This window comes from Oxyura jamaicensis, chromosome 1 (assembly GCF_011077185.1).
Source record: "Oxyura jamaicensis isolate SHBP4307 breed ruddy duck chromosome 1, BPBGC_Ojam_1.0, whole genome shotgun sequence".
NCBI lineage: Eukaryota > Metazoa > Chordata > Aves > Anseriformes > Anatidae > Oxyura > Oxyura jamaicensis.
This window is the reverse complement of record NC_048893.1, coordinates 198489902-198495901: the sequence shown is the minus strand read 5'-3', so window position 1 is coordinate 198495901 and position 6000 is coordinate 198489902. Positions and strand designations below refer to the sequence as shown.

At 46.3% G+C, this 6000-nt stretch overlaps 1 protein-coding gene across 1 annotated transcript in view; it reads left to right on the top strand.

The window, feature by feature from the left end:
* Positions 1–1042: 1042 nt before the first annotated feature.
* SYTL2 (synaptotagmin like 2) overlaps positions 1043–6000 on the top strand; it is a 55776-nt gene continuing 50818 nt past the window's right edge. The window contains exon 1 of the mRNA XM_035329715.1: positions 1043–1193. The gene's annotated coding sequence lies outside the window, so the exon portion shown is untranslated. The remainder of the gene's footprint in view (positions 1194–6000) is intronic.

Sequence of the window (6000 nt, the reverse complement as noted above, 5' to 3'; positions counted from 1 at the left end):
ATTTTTTGTTGACAGAAAGCCCCACATAAAACAGCCAAAATTGAAAATGCATGTAATTTACTGACTCTTGATAAAAATGCCACATTTTTTTTCTTCTTTTCTAATAAGCATTAAATTATTCCACCATACCTAAGTTTGAGTAGCAGGTGAAATTTAAGCCTTTATGAAGAGTAGGAACACAGTGTTGATTACGGAGGATTTGAGGAGTGAATTGATGCAAACTGCGGACGCAAGAGGGAAGTCATTGAAAAGTGGGGTCCTGCGAGCGTGGCCAGAGCAAACCAAGAGCAACTTTGCAGGTTTGGCACCGCAGGCTCTACTTTCAGCACTCCAGGGATTGCAGTTTTCCAGGTGTCCCCAGACAGAATTAAAAATATAAAACAAATGTCTTGGGAAGATTGTATGTAAGGCAAAAGCAGTACCATGAGGGCTATCTGAAGGACATGGAGTCGGTGCTGTCAGCCTGCTCACAGAAAGACTCCAGCTTAGTCTTGGCACCTTGACAGCCAAGCAAGGCTCAGTTCAGAGGAAAGGTCCTGCTGGAACATCCTACCAAATGGCAGTGTGTGTATTTTGTGCCACCGATTAAACAGAAATCCACTTACAGTGGCTTCCTGGACAAACAGATGACTGAAACCTCTGTTATCACTGCATGTGTCTACTGCAAACAGGCGTATCTTAGCGCCTCTTAGCTTACTCATTACCAGATAAAATGAAATACGGATAATTTTCCCTCAAGGCAGCCAGTCAAGCAAAACTCTATGTGATTTGTGTGGTCTTGATGTGAAATTCCAGCTTCGGAGCCAGCTTCCACAGCTCTCCACCTCAGCAGTGCCCTCTCAAACCCACTCCCCAAACTCCTTCCCGCCTCCCCCACCCAGCACAGTCCCCACACTCAGGACACCCTCCCCACACCCCTGGCAGTCCCCCACACCCCTGACACCGTCCCCACTTCCTCCAGCCGCCCTTGCGGTGCCCACAGGTGCCCCAGAGCCGAGCCCAGCCCCGTGAGGGCGGGCCGGAGCCGGGGGAGCCGCCCTGCTCTGAGGGGACTCGGCGCCGCCATTGGCGCGGCGGCTGCCGGCCGGGGCCGCCTCGCCTCTCGCCGCCGCCTCCCTCTCCTTAGACAAGCGGGGAAAGCGGCTGCCCGCCGGGGTGAGGGAACCTGGGCTGCTTCTGAGCGGAGGGCTGGGGTAAACCACGGGGAAGAGGCGTTGGGGTGCCCCGTTGGGGCTGCCCGGAGGGGTTTTGTGGGTGCCCGGCGGGGTCTGGAGTCAGAGCTTCGCTCCGAGCCTGAGGGGTTTGGCTGGCTGAGGGGAAGAGAGGTTTGTGGCTGGGGGCCGGTGTGGAGAACCTTGTCCCTGTGTGCTGAGACCTCCTTGTGGCCATGGGCGGTGAGTAACTGTGCCAACTTCCCCGGACCTAGCTCTGCAGGAGCCCACTTCCCTACAAGCAGGGCTCGCTTTGCTCAGAGAGGGCTCTCTGAGAGAGATGCTAGTGGCCTCTGTGGAAATAATAAACTTGCTTTGAAACAGTTCACTGCATCTTGTAATCCGTCTCTAGAGGGACTTGCAGGGATGGACCTGACCCTAAAATCTGAGGTGCTCAGTTCTGTGAGTAGAAGGATCTCAGTTGTGGATCTGTCTTGTAGGATCATCGCAGCAGGATGAAGGTCGTGTAGATCTGGGGGCAGTTCGTCAAATGCGCTTGTGATTATTTCAGAGCTTTCTCAGAGGTGTAAGGAGAGGAAATTTAAAACTGTGAAGTTACGAATATCCAGTACCCTGGAACTGTTGCCCTGTATTTAAAGCTGATAATCACAGGTCTTGATTTTAGTTGTTGAGGTCAATGTAAGGTGCTTGAGAGCTCTTTGACAGGAGGTGCTGGAATCAAAGTGAGAATTCTGTGATTTTCATTAATGACCATCTTTTTTGCTTAATGTCATGTTCCCCCCCCCGGGTGTGATCTCATCTGCTTTTTACATAGTTCATATTATTTTGGGAAGTTTGACTTAACTTAATTGTGCTAGCATATTTATTTTGCAGGGTTGTTCTGGTTCCATCAGAGCTATCTCCTCTCTGTTCTGCAGGTCTGTTTTGCTCTCACCACACCTCTTTCCTGCTTGCTCTGCCTCCTTTGCTCTTATCTTGCAAATTCTACTATTTGCACGTATTTTCCTGTGCACTTCTTGGGCAAATATACCCCAAACCCCTGTTCCTCTGTTTGCAGTTACTTGCTTTTGTATATTTATGCATACCTGTGTTATAAAATACTACTAGTGATGCTACAGTGTTACAAGATGCACGTATGCTGTTACCCATTGCCATATTTTACAGTGCTTATGCATGGGTTTAAAGCAAGGCAACGCTAAGGCATCTTGCTTAGTCTGCTTCTACTTTATGGGTGAAGCAGGCCTCTGCTTTGGCTACAAAGTACGTCTTGGAATTTTCCAAACCTGGCATTGGACCTGACCCATGTGAAGGAAACTTCCTTCCTCTTGCAGCCGAGAATAATGAAGTATCGGTTTCACTGTCAGGCTCTTAAAATTCAGTGAAACAGATCACCGTTATTTACCAATGCTGACAAAGACCAAAATAGACAACACTCCTTTGCCCCCCAAAATGAATGACAGCAGTGTGAACTTGTCCCTTTGCTGGAGTAGGGACCGTGAACAGTTACATTCTCTGGAATAAGTTCTTGTCGTTCTGCAGGCAGCACTTGCTGAATTCCCAGGTGGAAGTACTGCTACAGTTTAGTACTTGGAGGAACCCTCTGATGCTTTCACAGAAGTACAGGTATTAGCTGTTACATCTAGAAAGAAAGATTAACCAGGAGGCTAAAAAGCGTAAGAAGTCAAAGGAGTTGCTTGTTTTCTACATTGTACTGTGGTTCTTGTGCTCATTACAAAAATGAATCTGCTTTGCAAAGGTGATGAGAAACATCAGACAAAATCCTACCAATAAAACATTATTTGCAGGCAAACTGAAAAGTAAGTCAGAGTCACTCAGCAGGAAAAATGTTTAATTGTATTTTTCCTCAATTAAAAGTGAGGGTTCTGACCTGTGGAAGTCAGTCTTCAGTTCATTCAGTAGTGACTTGTTTTGTACCATTGTAAAGAATTTTTCTCTGTACAGAAAGTGCTCTTAATTCAATATGACCAAGTTTAAAAAAATGCTAAAAGCAGTAGGTAACTTTTTTGGTGCTCAAAGTCCAGCAGCTGTTATATTTAAGGTTAGATTTAGGTTGCTCTAAGTCAATTTAAGGAGGCTCCTTGAATTGTTTGGTCTCCCAGTGCTCAAACACTTAGGCTTTCCTGTACATTGAGCCAATGCTGTTGCATTTGCTGTTTGAGCAGCCTCTGGGTCTTTAGCTTTCAGGGACATGAAATGACTGACAGCTGGTTTTAGCAGACTTATTCATGCTTCGTTCTTGTGTTTGGGAGTCATTCAAATTCACTTGGGTACAGCAACTGGCTGTGCTAGATTCTTGCCTCATGGTGTAAAGCTGCTGTGCCACACGTAACCTGACTGCTTATTGCAGTGACAACAGGGAGAGAGAGGGAGGGAAGCGTGTAGAGGGGGAAATGAAACTCCTCTTTCATCCCTTCTTATTTTATGGCTCTTTATCAGTCTGGGTAATGCCAGACTAATTTTGAATTAAATTCTGCTTGGTGTTCTGTGTATATATACCAAATGAACAAACAACTTCAGGGGGAGGAAGGTTTTCTCCACCTTACTGTATTCCTTTTTCTTTGTAGTATAAATCTTATAAAGTATATTTTTCTTTCTTTCTCTCTCCCAGTCAAAGAAATTTTACATTGCTGCCTCTCTGTGCATGCATGTGTGTATATCAATAAAAATAAAAGTAAGAACCCAGATTTGCAGAGTAACCAGCAGAACAATGCCTTAGACTTGCTACTAGGTGCTTTTGTCCTGTGAAAGGACCAAGCTGAATATCGATAAACTCAGTATGGAATTGCCCAGTGTTACTAACAGCCTGATTCCGACTGATAAGTTGTCGGTGACTTCCTCCTGTGCAGGCTGGGGGGGGACTACAGTTAGACAATGTAATCTCAGCTGTGTAACTGGAGCTCCAGGAGCAGATCAGAATATTCAAAGGCTTCTGTGTTAGAAATGGCTGAAACAATTGGCTTTTTAAATCTTAAAACTCCCCCCCCCCCCCCCCCCCATACTTTTCTTATCTACTAAGTTTAAATGATTTATGTCCTTCAGAAATAGCATTAAAAATGGGACATCAGTTATGAAGAATTAAGGGTGGTCCAGAAAAAGGTTGTGTAATTGCACTTTGGGCTCCTTAAGCGAAAGGTATGTGTTGAAGTCCTAGACAGAAACCGAACAACCTGAAGCAGTGAGCCCTTGGCTCTCTGTTGTGCTTCTGCCCACACAAAACTGCCACGGTCCTTGCTGAATTTGCAGGTTCCCTGTGCTCCACCTAGGGATACTCATCCCATTCTCTCAGTTGTGATTGCCTTTGCTGCATGAGGTTTGGTTGGTTGCTTTTTTGGAAGTGTGCAGTAGTTTGTTGGTGGAAACGTCCTTTACATTTTTCTTGTTTTTCGTAGTGATTAGAGGACTTCTCTGCAGATGGAGAGACCTGGATTAAAAACAAATCCCCCAGCAAAATGGGGCAGGGCTGGCAGCGTGAGGATGGAAGTCAGGAGGGAAAGCGCGGTCTGTGACGTGGTGGCCCAACTCTGGGAAGTAGATCTGGGTGCTTGTTCCTGCTCGCAAGGTTGCAATGTAACTTCAAGAATCATTCAGTTTAATCCTCAGCTGGCTGGGGAGTTTAATTCTCAGTAGCACAGCCCCAGGGAGGGTTAAAAGTGAAGTAAAGGAAACCGTAGGCTGTCATATCTTGGTAAACAAGGGGATGTGAGTTTGAATCCTCTTGGATTTGGGTTTTGGGCTTCTTGGGAGTGTGCTGTAGGCGTTGGGCAGGAGAAAGTTCATGCCTCGCATTGCTCTCCTCTTCAAGAATGAGCCACTCCTGCAAAACCAAATACCCTTGTACAGGGACAGGTGTTATACTCACAAACTAAACTCGGGATTTTTCTAACTGTACCTGAGAAACAATTTCCATCGCAGCCTTTGGCTCCCTCTTTCCCATCTGTGTGCTTGTCAGCAGCCTTTCTGTGAGAAACCCCGTTCAGGCGGTGCAATTTGACATTGTGCCCCATCCAGTGCAATGGCAGGCTGCTACAGAAGCTCTTCCCTGCTCCTCACCTCCCACGTGTAGCAACTGGAGCAATTCAGCTCCCGCTCTGCCTTTCCAGGCTTCTCGTATCGCAGTGCCAGCTGCCCAGAGCCATCCTCCCGGGTGCTCAGTTTGGGGCTGCCTGCAGGCACTCCGTGAAACTCGTGCCAACCCGGGAAAAGACTGGCTTCTGCATGTGACTGTTTGCACGGCCGGGCTGGGCTGTCTCATGAGTGAAGCTTTCATGGCTGATAGACTTCCTGTTATTCTGGCAATTTAGTATCTCTATTAAGGAGGACTGATGCTGCTGCTGGCTGGTTTCGAATTCTTAGCCAGAAGGATTGAGGGAGCAGGTGGAATATTTATGTTATGCTGATTTCCAGTGCACAATGATGTTTTAGCTGGATGATGAGTGATTTTCCTCTTAACAGGGAGCTACAGCAAGCTTTTTTATTCATGTATTTAAAAACAAACAGCAAAAACCCCACTAAGCTTTCACCTTAGTGGAAGGTATCTGTGCCCATGGCAGAGGGCTTGGAACTAGGTGACCTTTAAGGTTTATTCCACCCAAACCATTCTGTGATTCTATTAAAAACTTCATTGCAAAGCTTGAGCTATTTTTAGTGATTGCGGTGAGACCTGATTCTGACTGTGTTCAGTTTGTGGACTGTAGGCTAACTTTTCTTTAATCACTTAGGTTTTTAACTTAACTGTAAATTTCTCCAAAGTATTTTTTCCTCTCCCACCTCTTTCTTTAGCTCGCTTATTGCTTCTCTGGCTGCAGGA